The sequence below is a fragment of the Tamandua tetradactyla genome, chromosome 8 (assembly GCF_023851605.1).
Source record: "Tamandua tetradactyla isolate mTamTet1 chromosome 8, mTamTet1.pri, whole genome shotgun sequence".
Classification (NCBI taxonomy): Eukaryota; Metazoa; Chordata; class Mammalia; order Pilosa; family Myrmecophagidae; genus Tamandua; species Tamandua tetradactyla.
This window is the reverse complement of record NC_135334.1, coordinates 119,673,008-119,695,631: the sequence shown is the minus strand read 5'-3', so window position 1 is coordinate 119,695,631 and position 22,624 is coordinate 119,673,008. Positions and strand designations below refer to the sequence as shown.

Genomic DNA, 22,624 nt, shown 5'->3' with positions numbered 1-22,624 from the left:
TTATGAGTTCAGAGAAAGGAAAGTTAATGTTCCATTCCAAATTAACAGGGAAGAAACGGAAATGAATAATAAAATCAGGAAAAAAAATTAAAAGGAGCAACAATGTAAAGTAATTAATAAACATAATATAAGATGGAAAATAAAGTTATGTAGTCATTACATTAAATGTCAACAGACTAAATTCTCTCCTTAAAAAGACTGGGCAGTGGCCACAGTGGCTCAGCAGGCAAGAATGCTTGCCTGCCATGCCAGAGGACCTGGGTTCGTTTCCCGGTGCCTGCCCATGTTAAAAAAAAAAAGAAAGAAAAGACTCAGATTGGATAAAAAAAATAAACTTTGGCCAATTTCAAAACGTTACACACTGTATTACTCCATTTATATAACATTCTTTTTTTTAAGTAATTGAAAAAAATTTTTTTAATTATCAAAAAACGCCAAACACAAACATTCATAACTTTTGATCATTTTGTTCTACATACACAATCAGTAGTTCACAATATCATCACATAGTTGCACATTCATCATCTAACATTCTTGAAGTAAAAAGTTTATAGAAATAGAGAACAGATTAGTGGTTTCTAGGGGTTAGAAATGGGAAAGTGGTGGGTGTGGCTCAGAGTCTTGCGGTGATGATACAGTTCTGTATCTTGATTGTGGTGGTAATTAGACAAAACATAGACTTATATAAACACTTGAATGCATGTATAATTGGTGGATTCTGAATAAGCTCTGAATTTCACCAGTGTCAATTACTTGATTATTATATTATGTATTATATGATATTAATTAGGTAAGATGTCAACATTAGGGTGCTTATCAAAGGGTACATGGGACCTCTCTGTACATTTGTTTGCAATTTCCTGTGAATCTATAGTTATTTCAAAAGAAAAAGTTTAAAAAAATAAGCCCTAGGAACATGTTGTTTGTGTACATACTTAAAATAAAAGCCCAGTAATAGAAGACTAGATAGACAAACAGCAGCATATTCACACAAAGAAATATTATAGGAGAGTCCAACTGCTGCTACATCCAATGCTATGCCTAAATCTGAGCAATATAACAATGTGAAAAAGGAAGTCTGAAGAAGACATGGAAACAATAGCCTTTATACACATTTATAAACAGCCAAAACTAAGAATAGCTTTAAACAACTGTTTGTTCTGGAAAATGTAAAGTATATGCAAAATAGAAAGAATAGTATAACGAACAGCATGTACTCAAATCCCACATCAAAAATTATCAGTTCATGCTCAGTTCAGTTTTATCTTTATCTCCATCCACTTCCCCCATTCCTGGGTTATTTGGAGACAATTCAGTCATTATAACATTTAACCATAAATATTGTAGAAAAATAGGTTTAAAGAATTCATATATATATGCTATAATATATTAAAACATCAAGGAAGACATGAATTAAGATTCAAGGTAGTGGTTTCCTCACGTGAAGGAGGCAGAAGACAGGAGGGAAAAGTAGCACATGGTAGGTGTGTGTTGTTTCTGTTTTTTTTAGTGTTTCATTTTGCCTGAAAGTGAACTAAGGATTTTGAGCCAAGGATTAGAATTAACCCAATTATATATGCACCTGATGTAAAGAAAAGAAAGAAAGAAAATAAAGGAGCAGGCAAAGAGACAGGGAAAGAGAATCAAAAGTGGGGTTTTTTATTAGATGGGAAAATTGCAGATTAAAAATAATAAACAGAGGAAAGGTAGCATTATGAAATGAAGGAAGGTGGATTTATAAAGAAAAACTTAAAATTTTAAAGCTTTTGTATGAACCAAACAACAGAGTCACTAAATATATATAGAGAAGAAATGCTGAGATGTCAGGAAAACTTGCTAAAAATACAAATAGGGCAGACACAAACTACTCGACATAAAAAATTGATTAACACAGTTTATACATACCCATAATTATGTATGTGTATATATATTTGTGGGAGATTTACAAAAATCAAGCATAAATTTTGTCACAAAGGAGACATTTACCAATCAAAGCTGTAGAGATTTTACAGGCCACGTTCTTTAATCAAAATCCAGTACATTAAAAAAGAATAAAAAGATGATCGAAATCTCTTAATTACCTAGAATATCAAGAGGCATAGACTTAGGTAACCATCAGATAAAAAATATATCAAAAAGATGACCGAAATCTCTTAATTACTTAGAATATTAAGAGGCATAGACTTAGGTAAACATCAGATCAAAAATATATCAAAAGAGATATTGTTGACTATTTTAAAGGTGATATAAAAGAGATAGAGCACTTCATATGCAAACCTAAGGGAACAGTGTGAAAGCTGTACTTAGAGAAAACATTTAAGTCTTCACTACTTTCATTAATTAAAAAAAAGCATGATACCCATTTAAAATTGAGAAAGAGGTAAAAAAAATGAACAAAAAAGACTTGGGAAAAGGGAATAATTAATGATACTTCAATCAAATAAAAAAGGATAAGGATAAATTTAAAAACCTGGTTCTTCGAAAAAAAATTCCTAATAAGTGTGATTATGGCAAATATCAGTAACTATTCTCTATTTTAATAATAACTACCTCAGAATGGAGAGCCAAGAAAAAATAAAAAGTTAAGATTAGTAATGTAGTCACTGATATTGAAGAAATTTAAATATTACTATTTATATTTTAAATTATAAGATGAAGAATTATGAACAAACACTATAAATTATATGGACTGCCCATACCAAAAAATCAAAACAAAACAAAACTATATGGAAACATTGTGGAACTCTAGAGCAGGGGTTGGCAAACTAAGGCCTACTGGCTAAAGCTGGTCTGCTGCATGTATTTGTATGGCTCACAAGCAAATGAGTGTAGAATTCAAATTCAGTGCCCATAAATAAAGTTTTACTGGAATACAACCATGCCCACTTGTTTCCACATTGTGCCTGTTTGCTTTTGCTCTACAACTGTGGGACTGAGTAGAAGTGACTGACTGTGAACACAAAGCTAAAGTATTTACTATCTGTTCCTTTATAGACAAACTCTGTTGACCCCACATCTATAGGAAGTAGATAATTTCCTAGCAAAATGTTTAAACTTGAAAGAAGTGGAAAGTTTGAATAGACCAATAGCTGTAAACAAAAACAGAGAGTTGATTTAAAAAAACTTTGAAATAAAATAATTTTGAAAAAGCCACACAACTGTAGATTTCATTGATTAGTTTATTTAAAAATGTAAAGATCAGTTTATTTTAAGTTATTTAAATTATTCTAGGTCATAGAAAAAAACACAAAACACTTTAACTTTGGGGTTACAGTAGAATTTTAATGTCAAACTGATAAAATAGTACAAAAAAGAAAACTATAGACCAATTTTACTTATAAATACAAATACAAAACTTCTAAAGAAAATATTAGCAAATAGACTAGTGATGCATCTATGACAAAGCATTCTATTAGTAAGGGCAATTTTATTCCAGGACTGCAAAGGTGAGTCAATAGCAGAAAATTTAGCAGCCGATTATAGGAAAATATCCTACCCCTCTATTACCTCTTTTAAAAGAATTTGAGAAGCAGCTACTAACATTTCTACTAAAATCAGGAATAGTGATGCCCATCATCATTATTATGCAATAGAATATTGAATAATTTCAGTTCAATTAGCAAAGATTTATTATCTCACTTTTTGATTATCTGTTTGCGTACCTAGGTAACTCTAGAGAATCTATTAAAGAAACCTAGTAGAATTGGCAAGGAAATTTGGTAAAGAGTTGAATAAATATACAAATATCAGTAACTATTCTCTATTTTAACAATAACTACCTCAAAATGGAAATAAAGAGAAAAATCTATTCACAAAAGCGAAAAACCTATAAAATACTTATAAACAGAATAAAAATTCTGCAAGAAATTTAGGTGGTTGTATGAACACTCTAAAGTGTTCACTATCACAAGGTTTATGATTGTATAAAAATAGTTATAATAAATACAGTAAATGAAGCCAGTAGATAAACAACTACTTTTGAAAAAAATAATTGTAATACTGGTGGGAGTCAGCAGATTAATATTCTAATATATCTAGAGCTCAGTGGGACAAAAGACCCAGAAAAAGAAAAGGGAAAAAGAACATGAATAGTCTGTATACAGAATAGCAAGTCCAAATAGCCAACAAACACATGAAAATAGAGACAAATTCAATGATAGGAAAGTGCAAACTAAAATAGCAATGATGTATTACTTCCCATGATTAGTTAAGTAAAATTAAAAAAAAATGAATAACACATTGCTAAAATGGATATTCCTATTTGTTGTACTGGACGTGTAAATTGTTATGGCCAATTTGAAGACTGATGTAGCAACCAGTATTAAGTTAGAAATACATAGAGCCTTTAAGTCCAATAATCTACTCTTGGAAATCTATGCTGTGAAATAAAATCACCACAGCAAAAAACTTCTACGTACAAGTTATTTATTGCAACAATACTTGAGGTGGCAAAAAATTGCAAACCAAATGAATGTCCATTATTTGGGAATTGGTCATATAAATTTTTTTATGTCCACATCATGGGAGATTAGCTAGCTTTTGCAAAGCATGGATGACAGCTGTACTTGATAGTAAGCTCTTGATGTAGAAGAATTTCCATGAGGTATGAATAAGACAAGATCTGTATGTGGGAGAGAGTATGTGTGGGTTTGTATTTGATTACCCAAGCATGGAGAAAAATATACGTCACACACTTGGTTATTAACATACATTATCTGAGAGTGGGAAAGTATGTAGGAGTTTTGGATCAAGAGAGAAAAGAGTAAAAATAAAAGACTGAAATAAAAATGTGTACCACATGCACGACTTTACCTTGTTTATGCATTTATGAAAACATACATATATGCATATGTTAAAAGAAATAGCAGCTGAAAAAAGCAGATGATGCACTCTGCCTGTTTATAAGTAGCAGACTTCTTGGTGGCCAACTGACAGTTTTTCCAGCCAAGTGCAGGCTCCAGGGAAAAAGTCATAATTCAGTTGAAGAGCAGGATGGCTGGGGTCAAAGTTTACAGCTGTAGGAAGCAGAGACTTCTTAGAATGTTACTCAGGATTAGTTCCTCCCCTTTGCCTATCTTCTTTGACTGGCCTTGTCTTCAAAAGCGTTTGTTTCTTACCAGCTCCTTCTTTTCAAACCCACAGAAGGATGACAAAGGACACGGTCCTCACCCAGCCTCTTATTTTCTGCTGTGGTATTGATTAAATCAGCGTGTCTCAAACTTGAGAGAGCATCAGAATCACCCAGAGGGTTTGTTCAAACACAGATTTCTGGGTCTTACCGCCAGAGTATGTGATTTGTGGGTCTGGAGTGGGTCTGCTATCTGCACTTCTAGTGGATTTTAGGTGGGCAGCTGCTGCTGGACCAGGGACCATGCCTCGGAAACCACTGAACTAAACCATTCAACCTCCTATAATGTTCTTTTTATCTCATCGGCAAAATGAAAATAAAAATAGGGTTTGAAGGACGTAAAGGATTCAACCCTCTTTGTAGATGAGGAAAGCAAGGCTCAGAGAGGCGAGGAGACCAGTGCTTGTTGGCAGCCTCTGTCCTTTGGGTTCTGGTGTTGGGACTATAACCCCCCCCCCCCCCCCCCCCGTTTAACCCCATCTGTGCCATAGCCTTCTCAGGGGAGTACATATAAGATAGAGCTGGTCAAGGATCCCTATAGAACCATTATCAAAGCAAAGGGTTATCATGATTATTTACTGAATCCTAACAGTTGGGGGGGAGGGGCTTTGACAGAGTCTAGTAAGTAGGACCCCTCTTTCATGGCCCAGTTCTAAACTAATTGCTAAGTGACTTAGGGGAAAAAAACCCTATGGGAGGCAAAAATATTGTTTCTATACTGACAGAGCTTTAAGGATGAGACTTTTACTTATTGGTAAGGAATTTCCAAACACAAAATCCAAGAATTAAAATGGGAAATAAAGGTTTGCTCCCTACTACTCATAATACCAGGCCCCTTGCTCACTTGCTTGATCTCATTTAATCATTTCCACAATCTAATGAAACAGGTCATATTATCACTATTTTTTTCATTTTTTATTTTTAATATTTTTATTGTGAAATAAAACATTTTTACAAAAAAGAAATTTCCAAGTACATTTTAGCAAGTAGTTATAGAACAGATTTTAAAGCTTGGTTAAGTTCCATGATTTTTCATTTTTTCTTATATGTGCTCCATGACATTGGAAACCAAAAGAAATATCAATATAGTGATTTCAGCAGTCATACTCATTTGTTAAATCCTATCTTCTTTGTTATAATCTTCCTTCTCTTTAAATAAAATATGTACATAAAAGCAATAGATTTCAAAGTACATCGCAATCATTAGTTGTAGAACAGAGTTCAGAGTTTGGTATGGGTTACAATTCCATAATTTTAGGTTTTTATTTCTAGCTGTTCTAAGGTATGGAGGCTAAAAGAAACATCAGTATAATGACTCAACAATCATACTCATTTGTTAAACCTGGCCTTCTCTGTAACTCCACCATTACCTTTGATCTTTCTTCCAATCTTTAGGGGTATTTGGGCTATTCCCAGTCTAACTTTTTTATGTTGGAAGGGGCTGTCACTAATAAGAGGTAGGGAGATGGAACTAGCTGATGTTCTGGAGAGGCTGGGCCCTCTAAGCTTCAGGACTCATCTGGCCCAGGGACCTATCTGGAGCTTGTAAGTTTCTAAAAAGTTATCCTAGTGCATGGAAACTTTGAGAATCTTATATAATGCCATAGGTATTCATTAGGATTGGCTGGAATGGTTTTGGTTGGGGTTTGGCAAGTTATGATAGGTAGCAATGTGTAACCGAAGTTTGTGTAAGAGTGACTTTCAGTGTAGCCTCCCAAGTCTATTTGAACTCTCAGCCACTGATACCTTATTTGTTACACTTCTTTCCCCCCTTTTTGTCAGGATGGCATTGTTGATCCAATGGTTCCAGGGCCAGGCTCATCTCTTGGAATCATCTCCCATGCTGTCAGGGAGACTTTCACCCCTGGATGTCATGTCTCATATAGCAGGGAAGGCAATGGTTTCACTTGCAGAGTTGGGCTTAAGAGAGAGAGGCCACATCTGAGCAACAAAAGAGGTCCTCCGGAGGTGACTCTTAGGCATAGCTATAGGTAGACTAAGCTTCTCCGCTACATTTATAAACTTCGCAAGAGCAAGCCTCAAGATCAAAGGCTTGGCCTATTGATTTGGGTGTCCCTAATGTTTGAAAGTATCTGGGGTTTCCCTGGTAATAAAGTTTAATAGTTCCATAATTTTTCTCCCATCCTTCAAGGATTGACTTTGCCAATACTTGGTTTTTTTTTTTTTTTTGCACAGGCAGGCATTGGGAATTGAACCTGGGTCTCCGGCATGGCAGGCGAGAACTCTGCCTGCTGAGCCACTGTGGACTGCCCTGCCAATACTTTTTGATTATCTGCTTAATATACTCTGGGATGTGTCCAGGAATTACATTAAGCTCTTCAGGATTAAAGGCTCTCATTATTATTCTGGGCTCCCTGTGTTTGGATTGTCTAAATGATCTATCCAGACAGGTTCAGTTAGAGTATGTTCTACAGCAAATTTGGGTTCTGGTCAAAATAAAGCTTTCTTCCTTTGGTCTCAAAGAGTAGGTGAAGTTCTAACATACAGACAATGCCTTTCTTATCCCTGTATTTTGAATTACCTTAATCCTGACCTGACTGGCTTCATTCTTATCTCTAAATACCAGGTTATACACATATAAAACATCCCTCAAAATCCAGAAATAGCAATGACCACTCCAGACTAACTGTTATAAGAGCTTACAATGTAGGCCCAGTTTTCTTATAAGTATTTTCTAAGTGAAACCATATACTATTGGCTCTTCTGTTTCTGGCTTATTTTGCCTCAACAAGTGTCCCAAGGTTCATTCCCATCGTTGCATGCCTCACAACTTCGTTCCTTTGTGTAGCAGCACCACGTCTGATCATGTGTTTACATCACTGTTCACCAATCTACTTCTCAGTCAGTGCATCCTTCAGCCACCTCCATCTACTGGGCCTCATGGAAGACATCCAAAGTCAACGGTCCATTAACACTGTCAGTTTTAGATAATTTCATTGTTCCCAAGAGAATGATAGCCATTCAACACACCCTCACCAAATAGAAAATCCAAACTTCCTCCTAACTCTTGTCCCTCTCCCATTATGTACCCCTGTATTATCACCCTAGCTGAGGAAACTGAGTTTCCGAGAGAGGCTAAGAGACTTACCTAAGGTGGAGCTTGAACTGGAACCAGAAGACTGTACTCTCAATAATTATCTCCACCTAATTTGTGCCAATACTTTCTTTTGTTAGCACTTACTATGTGCCAGGCCCAGTGTATCAGTTCAGGTGGGATCAGAAAGCAGAACCCCTACGAGGGATGCGCAGTGGGGTTTATTTCTGGGATTAGGCCTTACAGCTTGCAGGAGCCATGGAAACAGTCGAGGGAGGCTGCAGACGGCAGCTGGTGATGGGCCTGAAGACGCTATAAGTCCGTCAGCAAGGGCAGTGGTTGGGAAAGAAAAACTGGTTGTAAAATAGGGGAGAGGGAGGACAAACTAGAATCTGAGTCACCTCCTCTGCCTCCGTGATGTGGGCGACCTAAATAAAGGGTTGGTCCATCCTAGGCCTGGGTCACAAAGGAGCTGAAGAGCGAGTGCAACCCACCAAAGGGTGCCAACCCATCAGCGACCACACCTGCAGGCTGCAGTAGCACTTGGTGCCCTGTAATGATTTTAAAAGCACAGGTGCTGCCACTTCACTTCTGTTTTCCAAATCTCACAAAAATCCTCTGGTGACTAAACAGGGAAGGAATTCTGGAAACATGGTTCCAGCTTGGCTGAACTAACAGAACGAAGCCATCACACCCAGTGAAAGTTGTTTTACACAGAGTACTCCATTTATCTTCAAAACAAGCTTCTATGGAAAGAACTCCATTTTACAGATGAGGAAACTAAGGTTTAGGGGTTTACACAACTTGTCTAAGGTTTGAAGCCTAGAAAGGGGTTTTGGATTTAGAATGTGACTTGAAATCTGCTTGAACCCACTCTGCGGCACCATACACTGATTCCTCTCTAAGCACCCATCAGAGGCTTCAGAGTGCTGCCGTAGGCACATACTTCATCCTCAAAATGCTTTTCTCACCTTTCCTCATTCCTTCTGCCAGAGCTCCCTCACGGGGGCATTGAGATAGGATGATGGGCCTGCTGAGATAGTGGCTCCTCCCTCTTTGGGGTGACCCTGGGGCAGCAGGAGTGCTTGGCACAGCCACCTCTAGCTTTTGGCATCCTTGTCTGTTTACCCAGGTATGTGCCATGACCTTGAAACTGGAGCTGGAGTTGTTTGGTCTCCTGGAGATGACCCTGTCTTCATTTCCTAAGTACTACAAACTGGGTAGCCTAAACCACAGGAATTGATCGTCTCACAGTTCTGGAGGCCAGAAGGCCAGATCAAGGGGCCACCCGGCACTGCTCCCTCTGAAGCCTGCAGGGCTCTGGCAGTGGCGTGCTGGCCATCCGTGGTGTGCTTTGTCTTGTGACGAAATCCAGTCTCTGCCTCTGTCACATGGCCATCTCCTCTGTCTGCCTGTGTCTCTTTTGGTTTGCTAAAGCGGCTGTGATGCAGTATGCCAGAAATGGGGCAGCTTTTACGATGGGGATTTACTAACTTACAATTTACCGTTCTCAGGCCATTTAAATCTCCATCTCAAGGCATCAGGTATGTGATACCTGGACTCTGCAGACAGGCTGCTGCCATCTGGGACACCTTTGTCTCATGGAAAGGCACATGGCCAGCATCTGCTGGTCTTTCTCTCTCGGGTTTCATTGATTCAGCTGCTGGTTTCTCTGTCTGTGGCTTTTTCTCTAAACTACTCTGAGCATTTCTCTCTTGTAGCTCTGTAGGTATTTTATTTTCTTATAAAGATCTTCAGCAAGAAGGCCAAGAACCCCCTGAATGAAGTGGGCCACATTTAAGTTGAAATAACCTAATCAAAAGTTCCCACTCAAATAGGCTTACAGCCACAGCAATGGATTTAAAAAATGGGGCCTTTTCTGGGGTACATAACAGAGTTAAACTACCAGTGTCCAATTCTCCCTTTCTTATTAGGATCCCAGGCATATGGGACCAGGGCCCAGGCTCATCCAGTGTGGCCTCATCTTAACTAGTACCATCTTCAAAGACCTCATTCCAGATAGGATCCTGTTCTTGAGATGGGGGTTAGGACTTGAACAAATCTTTTTAGGAGATACAGTTCAATCCATAACAGATCCAAAGAGGAGAATGGTGAGATCTGAGGTACGTACGTTAGCATGAGAGGCTGGATGAAGCCTGTGGAGGAAAAAGCCTTTCTGTGGCACTGTCTGGCTTTTGATTTTTGTTTTATGAACATTTTCCTGCCAGTCACTTCTCCAAATGGTGCCAGGCTCATCTCCATGTCAGCTCAGGTCTGAGATCCCCAGTGAATATGTCAGTGCTGAGGAAAAAGCTCCACTCCAAAAGAGACACACGAAAGGAAGAAAAGGAAGAGGATTGCTCTTATCACAGAGTCTGAGCAACACTGAAGGGATGGGAGTGGGGTGTCACATAACAGGATAGTAAATGGAAAGTTTTCTCTCTCTGAGCGTAAGCTGAGGCCTTGAAGCTGAGCACAGAGACTGATAACTGCTCACCAACTCCATGAAGAAAGTTGCTAGTCATGTCTATGCAAGACTTGTTAAGAGAGGGCCACCGACTCCTATCACCCTTACCAAGTCCATTTAAGAGAAGCCCAGGAATGCACAAAACAAACAAAATCTTTCGCAGGTTGGGTTCTTCCCAAGCAGATCCTGAGCCAAAGGTTGAAATGCAAGTCATTAATTAAGGAGTGCTCCCAGGGGAGACCTGCAAGGGAGTGGAAGAAGGGGGTCAGGAGAGAGGAAGATGCACGTGAGGATGCTATTTCTGGAGAAGTCCTGAATCCAGGTGGATCCTGATGGAGTTCTGGCTCACAAAGTATACCTCTGTGTTTGTTCATCCTTGAGGCAAAGGGGCTGGGTTTACATCTCACACCAGACTTGCTCTTAATGTCAAAGGCATTAGCATTAGCAGCCACGCATTGCAGAAGCTGGGAGATGGGCTCCCAAAGGACCTAGGTGCAGTGGCAGCAGCATCTGCTACAGAAGGGAATTTGTACAGTAGAGGGCATTTCTTCCCACTGCAGCATCTCAAGCCACAAGAGGGAACCCAAAGAGAATAATCCAGGAAAATGAGGGCTGTCAGCATATGGAGAGCCTGGCTTCTCGCACATGCATCTCTGCTCCAGTGTAGTAGGAACTTGCTGAACAGAAGGAGCTCTTAGGCCCACCTGATGCTGCCACTGCAGTAGTGTGGGAGAGTAGAGTTGGGGAGAGTTTTTGGGGGCACTTGATAAATGTCTCTTGGACTTTGGTGGAGAAGGATGGGGAATTTGGAAAGCAGCAGCAGCTGGCAAGCATAGTGAGAAGCCACGCCAGAAGTAGGAGCTGTCACACATACTGCAGGCTGTATGGCACAGTGGTCCAAGTTAGAGGCTCTGGAAATAACCTGCTTGAGTCTGAGCCTTGGCTTTACTGTTTACCAATGGCATAATCTTGAGCAAGTTTCCTAACATCTCTGTATTGTACCTTCCCTTCTTCAAGGGGTTGGCACATGCTTAGTGCTATTTCCAAAGTCTTTCTGAAATGGCAGAGTTGGGATTCAAACTGGGCATCTGACCCAGAACCTGTTGTTTCAACCACCAAGTGGCAGTGATCTTGAATGCAAATTTATACTCAGTAGATTAAATTAGTGAGCTTTGGGTTCAGCCAGCCTGAATTTAAATTCCAACTCTACTATTTACTGTTAACTCTGTGACCTTGGCAAAACTTCAAATATTTCCAAGATAAAATAGTATCTCCTTCATTAAATTGTTAGGATTGGATGAGAATGCATGTAAAGCACATAATAAAATGTCTAGCATAGAGTAAGTGCTCATAAATTAGTATTGTTCTCTCTGAGGCCTGACTCTGCCTCCTGGAAGCATAGTCGTCCCTAAGTTTTGTCTTTCTATCCATGTTGAGGCATCTCTATGAGAGGGTCTAGAACAAAGAAAGGGGAGAGAGGAAAAGGATTTGACAGTGATGAAAATGTCACTGACAGTGCATTAGTGCCTTGAGGCTTTGAGTATTAGTCATTTCATTTTCCTTTTCTATTTTATTATTTTCCACCCAGCATTATCCAGTGCAGAGTTAGATTTTAAAATTGACTAAATCATCCCATTATTCTTGAGAACCACATCAGGGCCAGAAAGTCTTATCCTCATTACCAGTGAGAAACTGATAAAGGGAGGGGCTAAGCAACTGGTGCAAGGCCACAAAGCAAGACGCTCTGTGATCTGTGCACTGGTCTTCAGATCGTGCTGCTTCCCCAGGTTGTTGAACATGAGTTACAGCAGGAGATTAACAGGGGTGTCTTTATGAAGGTGGAGAACATGGGGAAGGAAACTAATAGTGGTTCATCACCCTCCTTGTGCCAGGACTAGGCGGGCATTTTGCATTAGCACGTTGTCAACTTCTCGCAACTTCCACAGGACCCACCGTATGACTCTTAGTGGTACTATTGTCCCAATTTATAGATGAACAAACTGAGACTCATGGAAGGATTGGAACCTTCTTTCTGACTCCAGGAGTCATGTTGTTCTCACTGTATCAGGCGGTTCCTGGTGTTGGTCCTTGACTCTATTTCATAAGGACCATGGAGCCCAGTGAGGCTTCCCCTTGGGCTGCCCTCTCTATTCAAAGCCACCTGCACCCCTACTTCCTCCACCTTTAGGAATCCCTGAACCTCTTCCATGATAATGGAATATCCCATATCCATTTGATTGCTGCTGCTGTCTGTCCTGCCCCAACTTCTCTTCCTGTATTCTGGGCACAGGAGAGTGCCTTAGTTCTACACTCTGGGCATGAGAAATCCTGTGCAAACCTGGAAGTCCTCAGACAATTAGCTATACAATGCAATTCTTGTCTATAGATATTTGTTGATTCCTTGCTTAGGCCAATACCTTGTTACCTTCATTTGTTTATCTCAGGAACCTGACAAGCTGAATGGCTCTGTTCTGGAATTTAACTTTATTCAAATCAGTAATAATCATAAGTAATATTAATAATTGTAATGATAATAATAATAAAGTTTAATGGCTACCACACAGCAAACACAGTGGCTCATGCATATCGCATTTATTTCTTAGATAAATTGAGGAGATAGCTATGTTTAACATTTTATTTTTATAGATGAAGGAACTTAGAGCTAGAGAAATTAAATGATTTGTTTAGACACATAATGCAGAAAAGGAAAAATCTGGGATTTGAATCCTGGTATGTTTGATTCCAAAGCCCTTCCTTTCAACAATTTACCCTCTTGTATCAGTTAGCATTTGCTGGGTAGTAAACCTTTCCAAAACGTAGAGGCTTAAAACCATAACCATTTTATTTAGCTCATGATTTCATGTACCAGCTGGGAGTTTTTTCAAGTGGGCATATCAGCTGGTCTCTTCTTGGCTTTCTCCTGTGGTTGTGGTCAGCTGCAGGTTCCCTGGACACTGGGTTATTTAGGATGGCCTCAATTACGTATCTGGAAGTTGACTGGATCTTGGCTGGTTCATAATAAAGGACGTGGCTGGTCTTTGTCCCCAGTTTCTGGGAGATAATCTTTGGAATTTCCCATAAGAGGAGTGTCTTTTGTGTCCATGGCAAGGGGGGAGAGAAGGAGAGAGCAGCAAATGCCACCAGGGGGCTGGCCACATGGCAGAGGAGCCAAGGACCACCAGTAGCTGGTCGTCAGGAAGAAAGCACCACCCTGATGAAGCTTGCTTTGGATTTTTTCCCCAGACTCTACATATAGAGTGAATAAATTCCCATTGCTCAAGCCGGACCATTTCATGGTATCGCTTTAAGCGGACAAGGAAACTAAAACAGGACTTTTTGAAGACTGCTTGCAAATATGGTGGCTGCCTTTTTCATTGGCCTCCAAAATGTTCTGGGCAGCATGGAGCTCTGGAGTTCCCTCAAGTGGTTGATATTTCTTGGGAATGAGCCAGCAGGCCCTGAGACTGCCTGATCACTGGGCAGGTTTGGAGGGGAGAAGCTATCATGTCCATGGTGACCTGACCTTTGAAACTCTTCATTGTTTTCTGAGTAAGAATTTGCATCAGTCCCACATAACTACCTAATACCCTGCCCCTGAGGAGCCTGGCACAGCTGGAAGCACAGCTGTGTATCTGTTTCAGCAAGCACAAAATTAGCTTAGTGACCAGAAAGTGCCAAGCCTGGCTCAATTGGAGCAGGGATACTAGAAGGCCTGCTTACATGGTCTCTGTCTACTTTGAGTATTTAACAGCCCTAGACCCAGCTTAGTTACCCTTTGTCACTTTGGAAAAATATCATTCACATAGTTATACTCCTCATGAGGAAGTTTCTCCCAACTTTTAATGGAGTGTCTTAGATGCTTCTGAAGGTGGGCAAGGGTAGGGAGGAACACACAAGGGAGCTCCTAAAGGCTTCAGGCTCCTGTGACGGTGCCTCATTTGCCTTCAGTTCCTCTCGTTACTTCCCTTCCACATAGATGGAGACGGTAGGGTGGGTTTAAGTGTTTGGACTCAGAGCAAAACTGTCTGAGTCCAAATCCTGGTTCAAATACTTACTCTGTGATTGGGGCAAGTTACTTGATCTTTCTGTGTTTCAGATTCTTATTCTGTAAAACGATGATAATGGAAAAATAGTAGAAAAGTTCATAGGGTTTTTGTGAAGATTAAATGAGTTAATGTAGATAATTGGCTTAGAGCACTGTCCAGCATATAGTAAGGGCTTAATAAATGTAGCTGTCATTATTAATAAATGAAAAAGTTATTACATTGGTATTGTTATTCAGCAATGTTTCTATAAGTTGGTTTCAAATCAGTGGCAAATCAGCTTCTAACAGAGCTTATTAAAAATAAATATCATTGTGCCATACTCCTGGAGATTCTGATCACAGAATGCCCAGAATCCACAATTATATTTAGGCTCAGATGATGTTAAGGCAGCCAGCCCCCAGACTAGCATGTGGGAATCACTGCTTACACTATAAAGCTCGGAACAATTATTTCAACATTTAGCAAATGGGGACAGTGAGATCACTTACCGAGTATTGGGAAAGTCATATACAAAAATATCTCTGCATCAGGATGCAGTAATTTTATTAATTAAGGCATGTTCCGATACAGAGTAGCACTTGGGAGGAAGAGCTCGGCCATTCAATAGATCTGTGATTTATTAGCTGTGGGAACTTGACCTTCATTAAGTCTCTTTGCTCATCTGTGCAATGGAACTAACAGTAATATCAATACCAATCTCAAAGTTGTTATAAAAATTATTGGGTAATATTCTTAGTGGAGAGCCTAGACTATAGAAAAGGCCCAATCAATGCTTTTTTGAAAAAGGCAGACAGAAGGACTAGTTGAGAAGGAGGTCAGCAAGGAGGTGATGTTTGCGCTGAGTCTTTAAGACGAGGTGGAGACTGCCTGCAGACATGATGGCGGGCGGGGTGCGGGAGGAATTCCAGCAACAGAGGCAAAGGCACAGGGTGAAATGACATGAGGCTTTAGGGCAGTTATAGCACAGGGCTTGGGCAAGGGCCAGGAAAGGATGGTAGGTGATGAACTGGGGGAGGTGGGTGTGCCAGATCATGTGAAACTTAAGTTATGTTTAAGGAGTTTGGACTTTATCCTGTGGGTGGTAGGTGTTAGAGTCTGAGAGGGTTAAAAATATAGCCTTGCACAAATCAGAAGATTTGGAATTGAGAAAAAGTTTGCTGAAGGACAAGACTAGGATATGCAGACAAATATCCCTCTTCTTCCCCTATCTCCCTGTCTTAGTCTCCTATGGCTGCTGTAGTATACCACAAACTAGGTGACTTAAAGAATAGTTCTGCAGGCCAGGGGTCTGAAATCAAGGTGAGGGAGGATCAGTGCTCCTCCTGGAGTCTGTAGGAAGAATCATGCCTCTCTCCTGGCTTCTGGCAGTGGTTGGCAATCTTAGTGGATTTTATCCAAAGATACAGAATAACTCATCTCTGAGTATAGCATAACATCAATTTCTGCCTCTATTGTCACATGAATGTCTTCTCTTTCTATTTTTTCACATGGCATCCACCCCTCCAGCAGCTATCTAATTTTATTTACTAAATAATTGTATTTATTAAACTCCTAATTTTATTCTTCTTATATGAACACCAATGATAGCAGATAAGGGCCCGCTCTTATATAGTTTGGGATCATCTTAAGTAATTCCATCTGAAATAACCCTATTTCCAAATAAAGTCACATTCACAGGACTGGGGATTAGGACTTGAACATATCTTTTGTGGGGTGGGGTGGTCACAATTCATCCCATAATACTTGCCCTCAAATCTAGACCTTGGTTCAGTGGCAGCCTCTAAAGATCTGATTGGGGCTGGAGTACCTGTGCCCAAGCTCTCTCATGTGACTGCTGGTAGGAGGCTTGGGCTCTCCATAGAATGGCTCACAACACATGGCTTCACCCAGAACTGATACTTCTGAGAGAGCGTAGAGGAATATAGAAGCATAGTGTTGTTTTAGATTCCTGGGCTGCTCAAGCAAGTACTGTGAAAGGGGTTGAGTTAAACAATGGGAATTTATTAGCTGACATTTTGAGGTTGGAAAAAAATTCCAGTTCAAGGTATCATCAAGTCAATGCTTTCTTCCCCAAGATGAGGTGTTCTTGGGCTGGCTGCTGGCAATCCTTGATCCTTAACTTTTTGCATGGCAAGGCACAGAGCAGTATCTCCTGGTCTCTCCTTTTCCTTCCAGCTTCTATTGATGTCAGCTTCTGGCTGTTTCTTCTGTAGCTTTCTCTCTGTCTGTCTGAACTTCATTCAACTTGTAAAGTACTCCAGTGTTAGGATAAGACCCATCACGACTAAGGGGGGCCACACCTTCACTGAAGTGACCTTATAAATACTCCTACTTATAATGGGTTCAAACCCACAGGAGTGAATTAAGTTTAAGAACATATTTTTTTTTCTGGGGTACATACAGCTCTGAATCACCACAAGGGTCTTTTAGAACCTTCTGCTATCACTTCTGCCATATTCTGCTATTCATACAGGCCAACCCTGGCATCTTGAAGGCTGGTTACTACACTGAGTAGTGAACTCAACTACCTAGAGAGACCAGGCCAGCCTGGTAATGATGATTAGTGAAGGTTGGGTCATATATAGGGAGTGGTAAGAACTTCAGAACCATGGGCAGCAAATGTCTCACCTAGACAAAGACATTACAATTCAGTTCCAGCTAATTGTTGCCATGTAGGAATGGGTCCAAGTATTTCTAGATCTTATTTTTAAACAGAAGCCAGGTCTCTGGATGTTTACACCAAATTTCAGGATTTTAGAAATGTTGCTACTTAGTGGAAAAAGAAAAACACCAAAACATGTAAATCAAGCAAAACAGACAACCAGTGTATGACCTCTAGTTTTCAGGATGAGACTACTGATCAGTAGGCACAACTATCTATACTGCTTGGTAGACATATTTCTCATGATAAATGTTAAATTGCTTTGGTTATTACTGACCCCTATAATATAATGAATGTGAAAGTACATAGAATACTGCCTAAGAAGCTCAATAACTGTCTGCTGAATGGATGAATAAATGAAATGTCTCATTTCCTGAGTCCTTCAAAAGCCATATTACTTTTTAATACTGTTTTTCCAGGATAGTTTTGGTAGCTTGGTACAGAAACTCAGCCCACATTACATTTAGCAAAAAGGGGTTTTCTTGGTCTCACATACCTGAGAATTGAGTGGGAGGTCAGACTGTGGATCTGAGGATTCAGCTGAAGTGTTCACTCCCTCCTCCAGTTCCTGTTCCCAGTCCCCATGCCATCTCTCACCCTTTCCTTCTTCTCCTTTCCCTGTCAGCCTCCTTGTTCATACTCCCTCTCATGTTCTCCATCCTTTCTTCCACCTCTTGATTCTACCTTCTTTTTTACTTTGGGCTCATTTTCTCCTGTAAAGACAGGCCTTCTATAGGGAGTAGAGTAGATGGTGACTGCTTACTTCTAACTGACATTCTTTCAGTTAGAGGCAAAGTTTTTCTTACCAGCTCCTCTTGACTGAGCTGTTTTCTTGCATACCTAACCAAAGAGCTCTTTCCTAGAATCATTCCCTGCAAGAAGGAAATCAGGAGGGTGTTTTGGTTTGCTAAAGCTGCATCCTATGTGGTATATTGCAATGCAGAAATGGGATGACTTTTACAAGGGGATTTATTAACTTAGGGTGATATCTGGGCTCTGAAGAAAGGCTGCCAGCCTCTGGGACATCTCTGTCACATAGCTAGTGTCTGCTGGTCCTTTGCTGCCAGGTTTGTTTTCAACTCCTACGTCCAGTTGCCTTCTCTCTTAGCTTCTGTGAGTTTCTCTTAACATCTGTGAGGCTTTTATTGCTGAAGGGTCTCGGCTTTTTCTGTCTTTTATCCTCATGAAGGATTCCAGAAAAAAAATTAAGGCCCATTGTGAATGTGGTGGGCCATACCTCAAATTGAAATAACCTAATCAAAAGTTCCCACCTACAATAAGTCTACATTCACAGGAATTGATTAAAAGAACATAGCATTTTCTGTGGTACATAACAGCTTCAAACCAGCACAGATGGAGATAGAACCATTTCATAAGCCAGCAAAGAAACATAACTCTCCCACCATTAATTTGAGTTAATTATCAGGAAAAACAGGAAAAAAAAAAAATAGTCACAAGGGTGACTTCATTGCCTGGTCTGAATGATTAAATTATGGATGTTGGAAGCAAGGTTACATAAGGACAGCCCCCTGGGGGCTGGTGCTTAATTCAACAAGCATTCTTTGAACTAGCTACTCTGTAACATGCTAGAATTTTCAAAAGCAAGAATTTCTTATTGGGTAGCTTTGTCTAGGCTATGCCACAGTAAGAAACAATTCAAAAATTTTCTTGTTTTACGCCAACAAGTTTTATTTTGTGCCTGTATTATGTCAGTTGCTGTTTTTCAGCTTTTTTTTTTTCTTTATTCTGTGTTCAAAACTGAAGAAGCAGCCCTCTCTGGGAGGTGTCTTTCTCACGAGAAGGAGAAGCGTAACGATGGATCCCACAGTATTTCTTGAACTTCTTCTCAGATGTGACATAATCCTCTTCCACTCTCCTCCTTTGGTCAAAGGCAGTGGGGTGGGTTATAAACTCTTCCCACGGGAAGCAGCAGCGGGGGGGGGGGGCATATAAGGAAGGCCCTAGTAGGAAGAGGAGTGAAATTTTTTTCAAGGTCATATAATATCTTTAAGTCTTGCTATTTGATAGTAGGAATTCCTACTACAAAAATTAGAACTTAGCTCTCCTATTCCATCCCTCATCTACATAACTGAGCATTTTTTACAACCTTGGCTGCACTTTGGAATCTCTGGGGGAACTTTTAAATTTTTCAGGGTTCAGGCTGCATTTCAAGCCAGTTAAAACAAGACATCTGGGTTTGAGAAGCAAACATCAGTATTTTTTTAAAGCTCCCCATGCAGTTCCAATATGCAGCCAAAATTGAGAACCACTGCAATAGAGTGACATCAGCAGTGAACATTTTGAACAAATAATATGATGTACCTCAATTCACCCTCCTTTTTATAAATACTTACTTCCTTACCTACATGCAAAACACACTACCTGGTTCTCCAAGAGAAAACCCTCAACACAGTTCTTACCCTCAAGGGTTCTATGAGTATCCTGGTGAAGAGCTGATGCTCATATTTCCTGATAATAATGCTTTACATATTGGGCACTTACTATGCCAAGAACTATGCTGAGAAATTTACCTGGATTAGTACATTTAATCTGTTCAACAATCCTATGAAATTGTTTCTTTGCGGAAACTGCAGTTTACTGAGGTGAGTTTCTTTGCCAAGGTCACCCAGCTAACTGATAGTTAATCCAGCTACTAAATTGTTATTTCATGAATTAAACCAAGGCTTTCAGACTCTCAAGTCTGTGTCCTTAACCACGAATTTGAACTGCTCTTTGTTGGAGACTGCTAGCTGTTTATTTTCCTTTTTTTTTCGTTTAAAGCAGCTCTATTGAGATATATTCACACACCGTACAATCTATCCAATGTGTACAATCCACAGTTCACAGTATATTCACAGAGTTGTGTACTCATCACCAAAACTGTTTTAGAATATTTTCATTACTCCAAAAAGAAAATCCCATACCCCTTAAAGCCTACCATAGATGCTGCATATTCGTATAGTACCTTTGTTATAATTAATGAAAGAATATTAAAATATTAGTCTTATCTATAATCCATAGCTTGCATTTGGTATTTCTTTCCCATATACCATCCTACTGTTAACACCTCGTAATAGTGATGTACATTTGTTCCAATTCATGAAAGAACATTCCTATATTTGTACTATTCACCAAAGTCATTCTCCACAGCAAGGCTCACTGTATTAGACAGTCCCATGTTTTATCCTCTGGCTTTCCTTCATTCATACATGACCCAAAAGTTCCCCTTTTAACCACATTCACACGCATAATTCAGTGTTGTTAATTACACTCACAATAATGTGCTACGATTACCTCTATCCATCTCCAAATACTTGCAATCAACCTAATTAAAAATTCTGCATGAATTAGGCATCAGCTCCCATTCTCTATCCTCTTTCTATCTCCTGGTAACCCATATTCTAGATTCTAACTCTGTGAGTTTTGCTTATTACAATTACATCATAATCGCGAGATCATATAATCTTTGTCCTTTTGTATCTGGCTCATTTCACTCAACATAATGTTTTCAAGGTTCTTTCATGTTGTCACATGCACCAGGACTTCATTCCTTACAGCTGAATAATATCCCCTTGTATGCATACATTCCATTTGGTTTATCCCTTCATTAGTTGATGGACACATTTTGGCAATTGTGAATAATGCCACTATGAATATTGGTGTGCAAATATCTGTTCGTGTCCCTGCTTTCAGTTCTTCTAGGTGTACACCTGATAGCGGGATTGCCAGATCAAATGGCAAGTATATACTTAGCTTCCTGAGGAAGAGCCAAACTGTCTTCCATGGCAGCTGCTCTGTTACATATTTCCACCAGCAGTGAATGAATATTCCTATTTTCCACCATCCTCTCCAACACTTGTAGTTTTCCTTTTTTTCCCAAATAGCAGCTATTCTAGTAGGTGTAAAATAATATCTCATTGTGGTTTCGATTGGCATTTCCCTTATAGCAAGTAATACTGAGAATTATTTCATGTACTTCTTTTTTTTTGCATGGGCAGGCACCAGGAATCAAACCTGGGTCTTTGGTATGGCAGGTGAGAACTCTGCCACTGGATCACTATCACACCACCTCCATTTTATGTAGTTTTTAGCCATTTGCATTTCCCCTTCCGAAAAATGTCTATTCAAAACTTTTGCCCATTTTCAAATTGTGTTGTCTTTTTACTCAACAGTAAAATTTGGATATTAAATCCTTATCTGATGTGTGGTTTCCAGATATTTTCTCCCACTAGTAGGCTGCATTCGCACTTTTTTGACAATGTCCTTTGAAGTAAAAAAGTATTCTATTTTGAGGAGGTTACATTTATACATTTTTTTCTTTTATTGTCTCTACTTTGGGTATATAGTCTAAGAAACCATTGCCTATCACAAGATCATGAAGATGCTTCCCTACATTTTCTTCTAGGAGTTTTATGGTCCTGGCTCTTACATTTAGGTCTTTGATCCATTTTGAGTTACTTTATGTATAAGATATGAGCTAGAGATCCTCTTTCCTGCTTTTTGATATTGTTATCCAGTTCTCCCAGCACCATTTATGTCCCAGTTGAGTGAATTTGGAAGTTTTGTCAGAAATCAATTGATCATGGATGTAAGGGTCTACTTCTGAACTCTCAATTTGATTCTATTGGTCAAAATATCTATTTTTATGCAAGTAGCATGTTTTCACCATTGTAGCTTTGTAGTATGCTTCAAAGTCAGGATGTGTGAGTCCTCTAAACTCATTCTTCTCTTTCAAGATGTTTTTTGGCTACTCATGGCCCCTTATCCTTCCATATACATATGGTATATTTCTGTTTCTGGAAAGCAGGCTTTGGAATTTTTTTTGATTTTTTTATACTTTTATTATTCCCCTGAAGGGGGTGCACCATTCCTGGAAGTACTGTAATACCAGGTTGATGCGTGGAGTGGACGGAGCAAGCTCCTATTCCATCTCGCAGTTCCAAAAATCCATTTAATATATTGTCCTCAGATAGAGGACGTATCAGATATTAAACTGATAAGAACAGATACTACTCTTGATCTTAGCCAAAAGGCCAAGAAGCGATGGGATTTTGGAATTTTGATTGGGATTTCATTGAATCTGTAAATCTATTTAGTTACAATTAATAATATTTAGTCTTACAATCCATGAACATGGGCTTTCCTTCCATTTATTTAGGTATTTTATTTATTTTAGCAACGTTTTGTAGTTTTCTGTGTACAGATCCTTTATATCCTCAGTTACATTTATTCCTAGATATTTGATTCTTTTAGTTGCTATTGCAAA

At 39.4% G+C, this 22,624-nt stretch overlaps 1 non-coding gene across 1 annotated transcript; it reads right to left on the bottom strand.

Annotated features, from left to right (window-relative positions):
- Positions 1–22,212: 22,212 nt before the first annotated feature.
- Positions 22,213–22,403, bottom strand: LOC143645387 (U2 spliceosomal RNA). The gene has a single exon (XR_013157103.1). It is a non-coding gene; the product is annotated as a U2 spliceosomal RNA (small nuclear RNA).
- Between the last annotated feature and the right edge of the window lie 221 nt (positions 22,404–22,624).